The sequence below is a fragment of the Schistocerca americana genome, chromosome 2 (genome assembly GCF_021461395.2).
Source record: "Schistocerca americana isolate TAMUIC-IGC-003095 chromosome 2, iqSchAmer2.1, whole genome shotgun sequence".
NCBI lineage: Eukaryota > Metazoa > Arthropoda > Insecta > Orthoptera > Acrididae > Schistocerca > Schistocerca americana.
Genome location: NC_060120.1, coordinates 113,347,623 through 113,356,429, shown reverse-complemented (window position 1 = coordinate 113,356,429; position 8,807 = coordinate 113,347,623). Strand labels below are relative to the sequence as shown.

The 8,807-nt window shown below is 40.6% G+C and overlaps 1 non-coding gene across 1 annotated transcript; it reads left to right on the top strand.

The window, feature by feature from the left end:
- Nucleotides 1-957: 957 nt before the first annotated feature.
- Trnas-cga lies at nt 958-1,031 on the top strand. Its single transcript has one exon. It is a non-coding gene; the product is annotated as a tRNA-Ser (tRNA).
- The last annotated feature ends 7,776 nt before the right edge of the window (nt 1,032-8,807 follow it).

The following is an 8,807-nucleotide window of genomic DNA, read 5'->3' as shown; positions in this document are numbered from 1 at the left end:
AGGTTTAATGTCTAGCATCTGTATACTCCTTTTAATTTAATATTGTATGGACACAGTGCTCTTAAATGACATTTTAATTTATTTCTGAATACTGATGTTCTCTCTATGGTTTTTTATGCTGATTGGGAATTTGTGATGGAAAAGCGACCAGGTTTTACCGAATCACGTCAGTTAGTTGTATGCGATAACCATTTCTACATTTGTATTATAATTCTTTATGTTACTCGTCAACAAAGGTGCACAATTTATTTTTGTGTGCTGACTGTTTCAAATACATATAGTGTAGGAACAGTCAGCATATTTCATTTTCTAAATGAATTTTTGTAGATTTGTCGTATTGGCAATCACTGCTTTCTTGTGTAGTTTCATCAATCTTTAAAAATGTGTATCTGCAGCGTATCCCCACATTGGAATGAAATGTGATATTTATAGACACAAAAAAGCCAAACCGTAGAATGCTGGAGTTAGGAATACGTAGAACTGGAAAAATTTCTTACACGTTATTTCTAGGAATATGACTTTATTGAACATGTTAGACCATAACATGTGAAGCGACTGAACGATAGGTGCAATAAATTTGGTTATTCCTTAATAATTCTTTGGGGCTGTTATAATGTGGAAACAATGTGACGAACTGACGGTTAAAACACGTGTAGCTTTTTTATTTTACCGTGTACTTTCTGAGGGAGTAGCCATTTAGCAATACAACAATTTACACTCGAAAAATGAGGAAATCAAAAGGGTTTCAAATAAGGAATCATGTAGGAAAATTTTTGAACAATTAAAAATTCATGACACCTCCACGGTTACATAAATTTGCATATTTTCTGCGATCGCACAGGGAATGTTCAGCTGTAAACAGTTCAAGTCATAGTCCAAACTTTACAGAAGCTCTCCTGGAAGGTAGGAGACGAGGTACTGGCAGAAGTAAAGCTGTGAGGACGGGGTGTAAGTCGTGCTTGGGTAGCTCAGTTGGGAGAGCACTTGCCCGCGAAAGGCAAAGGTCCCGAGTTCGAGTCTCGGTCCGGACACAGTTTATATCTGCCAGGAAGTTTCATATCAGCGCACACTCCGCTACAGAGTGAAAATCTCATTCTGGATACAAATAGATACTTACAGAGTAGGCATTAATGCCTTGCATCAGAAAAGTGCGCTCCAAAAACAAGAAACACCTTTCAGTACATGGCCTGAGGAAATGAAGAGGAGAAATTCTGTTTATTTACGAAATAACTAAAAAAAATAAAGATCTACCAATTTAAGGAGTGTGTGTTCTATTTACTATGCAAATCGCTCCAGTTTCCCACAGATATTGGTGCGCAAGACGAATACGACGTACACCAAAAGGAGCATCTACGTGTACCATTGTATCTACACTTTGCGAACCACTCTGAAGTGTATGGAAAAGCGTATTTCCTCTTTTATTACTTAGAGCTTCTTCCTGCCCCATTCGCACATGGATCGCGGGAAGAATGACTGCATAAATGAGTTCGTGCATAATCTACGATTGGTCGCGTGAGAATTTTTCAAGCAATCTTCTTTGCATACTCATTGCTTTTTCGCAGTATCCTACCAATGAACCGAAGTCTACCACCTGCTTCACCTACCACTGAGCCTATCAGGTCATTACTTTACGCACACCGAGAAATGGCATGCGGAATATAGATTTAGATGTAAATATCTCTACAAACTGTTACACCCTGGTGTTTTTAGGAGTGGGCTGATTCCAACTATGACTCAGCAATGTTTTTGTTAGTTTTGTGAAATATACAATTTTACCTTTCTAAAGATTTAAAGCAAGCTGCCAATGTTTACACCAGTTCGAAATGTTATCAAGAGCGACTGAATATCTGCGTAACATTTTAGATAATGATTCATTATACATAACTGCGACAGCTGCAAAAAAATCTAAGGTTACTATTAACATGGTCTGTCAGGTCTTTAATATACGTGAGCAGCAAAGGACTCAACGCATTGTCCTGGGGCACGCCTTAAGTTACTTCTACATCTGTCATCCAAGGTAACACGCTAAGCCCTCCCGACCAAGAAATCCTCAAGCCATTCAAAAATTTCGTTCGATACCTCATATGATCATATTTTCGTTAATAATCATTGGTATAATACAGAGTCAAATGCGTTTCGGAAGACGAGAAATACTGTGTCGGCTTGATCCATGCTTTCAGGACGTCGTGCAAAAAAAGGGAGAGGTAGTTTCACGTGACCGATACTGCGCAATCCACAGTGGTTGGTATGGAGGTGGTCAATCTGTTCGAGGTACCGTATTATGTTTGAGTTTAGAATATGTTTTAACACTTTGCCGTCCGCACGCCTCGTACAAATTTATTCACGTGGCTCCGGCAGCGCTAATTCGGATTACTTGGCTTGTCGCCGGCCGTTCTTGACATTATCTGGAGATTATAAATTGTTCTTCTTCTTCTTCTTCACGCGATCAGGCCCAGAGGACCGCGCGCCACCACAGTTAGAGCTCTCCATCCGTCTCTGTCTTCTGCTGTCTGTCTCCAGTTTCCCGTGACCCCCAGCTGCAACAGATCTTCTCTCACTCCATCGATCCACCTCTTTCTAGGTCTTCCCATTGGTCTGCTGCCTGACGGGATCCAGTCCATTGTGATTTTGGGCCATCTTGTTGCCTCCATTCTAACAACATGTCCAGCCCATTGCAGTCTTTTGCTTCTCATCACTCCCAAGATGTTAGGCTCCTTGTACAGCTCTTCCAATTCAGTGTTATGGCGTCTTTTCCACTCTCCAGTAGTCTGATCTCTGACTGGTCCAAATGTTTTCCTGAGGACTTTCCTTTCAAATGTTAACAGTCGCTTAAGGTCTTGTTTTCGAGTGCTCCAGGTTTGAGAACCATAAAGTACTACTGGCATTATTAATGTCTTATACAACCGTAGCTTTAGTTGTTGCGAGACACTTCTACATTTTAATATAGGGTCTAGAGAGTGATAGCATCTGTTTCCCGCCTGCAGTCGTGCTTTTATCTCTGCTTCAGTTGATGTTACTTCTGTAAAAAATGGTCCAAGGTATTTGAACTCTTTCACATGGTTATACCTGGTGTTGTTCACAATTAAATCTTGAGAGTTCTGGATCTTTCTTCCTACGGTCACATACTCTGTCTTTTCAGAGCTAATTTGTAGACCGATCCTAGCTGCCAATAACTCCAAGGTCTGGATACTTCTCTTCAGATCTTCTTGTGTGCATGCTAATAGTGCAATGTCGTCCGCATAAGCCAGATATGTAATGTGTTCATTACCAATTTGAATGCCCTTGATGTTTTCTTTGTTGAAATCCCGCATTACCTTCTCAAGTGTCAGGTTGAAGAGGACAGGTGATAGCCCATCTCCTTGGCGTAATCCTGGCGTTACGTTACGTTACGTTTTACTAATCTCGTCGTTAGTTCTCATAAGTTCTCAACCCTGTTTTTCATTAAATTTCGAAGATATACATGCGTAAATAAATACAAAATTTGTTTTTTTTCATCTATTTGTTTATTGGCATTGTCTTTGGTACTTAATATTCCTCTTTCATACGATATGCAGCAAAACAGTCTCCAAGATGTAACACAACTCCACAACTGCACATTAAATTGTTCTTTTTTTGTTTTTGTTACATGCCATTTTCTTCGTTCTCGTTTATTGGTTTTGGAAATACGTGGACCTGTTAGTTGGTGTTGCTTTACGTGACCGGAAAGTCTGTCAACCGGATCATGATGAGACGTAAGCGATGTAGTGGCAACATCCAAGTTTTGCTCCGCGCATTCATCATAAATAATCTTATCGTCTCTTTCGTCTGCCATGATGAAAGGGCACAAGTACGTATTGTAACGCTCCCTGGCAAACTCACACTGTTAATAAACTAAAATTTAATTGTACCATATACGCCGCTATAAAGCAATTTGTAAATACTGTAATTATTTAACAAAAAATATTATTGAATTTTGTGTAAAGGACATTCATTATTATTGTAATATTTTCTGTAGTAATATTCTTTCTGTATTTAGGATGGTAATATTTCTATATTCATAATATAATTGCGAAATGTGTCAATATCTGCGATAACAAAAATGTAAAATTCAGCCACAGACGAAAATAATGTTATATGATTACAAAGAGATGTTAATAGTCAGCAGTAGTATAAAAGCACCACGTACTGAGTATTCTTTGGTCATCCTCCTTTAGAGCTGAAAGCGATAGCAAGCTGTGACGAAGCATTTTATGAATGGGTAGACGTCTTTTGTCTGTAGCTAGATTTAGCCGCCATTAGAGGAGAAATTACAAACTAATGTGAGTTGAATATTTGTTGTGGTTTAAATATATTATAATTTATCAAAAGTGTGTATTATTAATGTAAATTAGCTTGCCCATGTCATCTATAATATTTCTTTAAAGAATTTTCAGCATTTTTAGCGGTGTTGCTGGGCTGTGCCGCGACCGATCGATTTGCAGCGGCGGCACGTTTAAAAAATTGTTCCGCTAAGAAAAATTAACCAAACCCGTAAATCGGGAACAGATAAAAATTAGCAGTGAATTAAGAAAATGTTCTTCTTTTACAGCGATCCTGAGACTTACGGATTTTAAATTAGTTCACATTTGTGCATTCATAGGCGGATAGTTAATGTTGAAATTTAACAATTTTGGTTCTTTCAAATAACTTAAATGTATAGGGATGTGTGTTTTATCAGTGATAATTAAACGTCGGCTTGGCAATATTTAACCGTTTTCTGCTAATAGAGACAGTCTTGTGTTCCATAGCTAACGCCGGGAAAGAATTCAGTAAATATTTAAAAAAAAAAACCACTGCATTTAGAAAATGTGTGCCAAGGCCGAATTATGTAAAGGATTTAATTCTCAACTAAATATTCTTAATCAGTTAATATGAGTTCACGTAATTTTAAATGTACTTAGTTCCGTGTAAATGAATTTTTTATTACCACACGTAAATGAGAGGTTCTACAACAAAGTTCGTTCGTACGTACAGACAGAAGGCAAATTAATTAACTAAAAGAAACAAATTTAAAAAAGGTAACTGATTATTTACTTTTATTCTTTAATGAAACTCCATTTAAATTGACAAATTTCATTAAAGTATAAAAACAAAAAACTTGTTGAAGTGTGTAACTTATTGTTACCGGTACCGCAACAAAACAGCAACTGAATGCAAAAGATACTAAAGTGCTGTCACCGGGCACTGCATGATACTACGCTCACGACACAACTATGGTGTCGCCGGTCATTGAGCGATACCATGCACACGACACCGCTGTGGTGTCGCCGGCCACAGCGATACTATGCACACGACACAACTGTGGTGTCGCCGGACGGCAGAGTGTTAAGATTCGAAACAGCTGGATGTCAAAGATAGTGGACGGAATTATTATGGATCATTTCTGGTACCTTCCTTGTAAGTGGATGTTTATCTGTAGTCTTCCAATTTCCGGGCACAAAAAATGGTTCAAATGGCTCTGAGCACTATGGGACTTAACTTCTGAGGTCATCAGTCCCCTAGAACTTAGAACTACTTTAACCGAACTAACCTAAGGACATCACACACATCCATGCCCGAGGCAGGATTCGAACCTGCGACCGGAGCGGTCGCGCGGTTCCAGACTGTAGCGCCTAGAACCGCTCGGCCACCTCGGCCGGCCTTCCGGGCACAGTTTTTTGTTGGAGGGACGTACGGAGTGATTAAAACTGTGATGAACTCAGCTGCAAATTCTGCATAGAATCTGAGAGGATTCCACTGAGCTCTTAAGAGTTGTTCAGTTTTAATAATTTCAGTTATTTCTCAATGCGCTGACACCAACAACTGTATCACTTATTTCTGATGTGATGCGAGAACTGAACTGGGACAGCAGTCTTCCATTCTCCTTGGTAAAGGAACATTTGAAATCGGAGTTCAGAATTTCGGTTCGTGCGTCATCCATGAGTGTCGAGACATCTGTGGATGACACAGGAGGCGGAATGTTCCCAATACCGTTTACGTAAGCTCAGCGACCGAATATAAAGTCAGTAACCTCTGGAATGCAAGAAATGTCACCCCGTACATATCTAGAGAGCGGCGCGCGCATTAGTCACAGCTAGGAAGCAGCGAATGTCGTCTCAGCTAACATTTGTGGCGTGACTCAACATCGGTTCCGATCTTAAAAAACAGTCGGGTTCCGTCTCAAGCACCAGCTGTCCGCATCTTTCGTCGCCCTATACAGTAAACAAGAACATTAAGCATCCTTATATCAGAAAAACATCTGCTACAGATACTTTTGCGATTACAAGGAGAAGAGGTAATTGTAGAAAAACGCCCGTCCTTCAACAGGTCGGCGTTCGTCAGCCAGTTCAGAACAGTGAAAATATTGCGTTACAGTCCTTGCTCATTCAGTACAGGTCCAGATTTATACCCACAGACAAATGATTGCATCTGAATGTCCTCTACATTCTCCAAGTTGAGAAGAAGTCAGAAGGCATTTGTTATTCCGTTTATTTTTGGCCAAATATTTAGTTTTAGTGACTCTTTTTTATGAGGGATGAGGGAACGTTCAGTATTATGTATTTTTCACGTTGTTGTTTGTAATTTCCGGCACTATTGGTGCACCTTTCCATCGGAAGAACACTTGTGCCCATTAGAATTTCTGATTCTCAAGTTAGTTCAAAATTACTATTTACAGCTCAATTTTAGGGATATTTTCATATTCACATTTCGTTTTTTTTTTTTTTTTTTTTTTTACATTAGAATTTAGCCCCGCTCCATTTGCAAATGCAGAGGAAAACGGAATGATCAGAAGTACAGTAGTACAATGTGGCCTCTGACACGCACTTTATAGTGCCTTGTGAAGTACGTATGTAGTCTAGACACGCATTAACAAGAAAGTAATTTTCCTTGTATCTGTCGTTCTCTTAGTGGCTGTTACATCCTATTAAATATCCCTTGAGCCTCTCGGCAAATTTTCCCCTGACAAAGGCTCCCTCCGTATTGTAGGTTCTTGTTACATTGTGAAACACTAGAGTTCTGTACTGTCTGCATTTATATATTTTCCCATATTGTTTTATGTGATATCAAATGTTTTCAGATCACTTGTCGTTGCTCAGATCATCCTGGTCTTGTTTTATTTTCCAGAATTACGAGGGCTGTTCGGAAAGTAAGGAACGATAGGTCGCGAAATGGAAACCACAGTGAAAATCAAAATTGTTTTATTTGCAACAGTTAGATACAACTTCTAGCTACATATCTTCATAGTCGTCGATCCGACTTAGACGTTTGTCGTAGCGTTGTACCAGCTTTCCAATACCCTCGTTATATAAGGCAGCCGCCAGCGCTTTCCGCCAATTCTCTACGCTGGCCTACAGCTCGCTGCCTGTGCCAAATTGTTGTCGTCATAGCCAGCGTTTCATGTGAGCAGACATGAAACTCAGAGGGAGACAATTACGGGCTGTATTGTGGGTAATCAAACATTTCCAATTGAAAGCGACGCAGGAGCATCTTCATTGCCCCTGCAGAATGAGGTTGAGAATGGTCTTGAAGAAGAAAACGCACGACAGTTATGTAATGGTGGCTGCATAGCTTCAGGCGAAATTTCTCAATAGGCCCTTGTACTTGGCGGGAGACATTATTGTTCTAGGTATCTTTATGTGCTCCCTGTGTGCTCAGAACTAAAAATAACGACGTAACGCGATCGACAGGCGAACTAGACACACTGCCCAACACCTGTGCAAAACTTCATCGGATTTTCACTGTGGTTTTGTCCGCCCCCGGTAGCTGAGTGATCAGCGCGACAGAATGTCAATCCTAAGGCCCCGGGTTCGATTTCCGGCCGGGTCTGGACTGGGTGTTGTGTTGTCCTAATCATCATCATTTCATCCGCATCGACGCGCCGAAGTGGCGTCAAATCGAAAGACTTACACCAGGCGAACAGTCTACCCGACGGGAGGCCGTAGTCCCACGACATTTATTTTTACTGTGGTTTCCATTTCGCGATCGATCGCTCCTTACTTTCCGAATAACCCTCGTATATAGTAGTCGGAGATTCTCTTACTAAGTTCGTTGTTATCCATCTACATCTACATGACTACTCTGCAATTCACATTTAAGTGCTTGTACACTATCTGGTCAAAAGTATCCGGACACCCAAATGTAGCCTAATTGACCGGTAGATGTTACGAGATACGGACCCGCCAATATAAAAGAAGGCGGGAAATATTATTGTTGTCGGTAGGGAAACAGTATCAGCTTAATGGGTCGGTCAGAAGAGTTAAGTGACTGTTGGTGATATTTGAAGTCGAAGCGCGAGGGTACAGCCGCAACTAAACCAGGATCAGGCTGACCTCATATAATGATGGACAGGGACCATCGTTCTTTGCGGAAGGTCGTCGTAAAAAAATATCGCATGAAATCAGTGGATGGAATCACACCAAAATGATGCCAGTAGTCCAGCTAGCACAGTGACTGTGCGATGGTCGAGCAGCTCCCCACAAGCCGTACATTTCTGTAGTCAACACTAAGCGATGCTTGAGGTGGTGTAAAGAGTGAGGGCACCGAACAGTGCATGACTGGAAACAAGTGATGTGAACAGGTGAATCACGCTGTATCTTGTGGCATTCCAACAGAACGGTTTGGACTTGATGAATGTCTGGAGAATGCTAGCTGCCATAACGTATATTGCCACCAATGAAATATAGAGGAGAGAGGAGGACGTTTTACGGATGGGGGTGTTGTTCATGGTTAGGGTGTGGTTCCCTTACTGTGCTTAAGAAAACACTAAATGAAAACGATTCAAACACATTTTACAACACTGTGGACTCTGT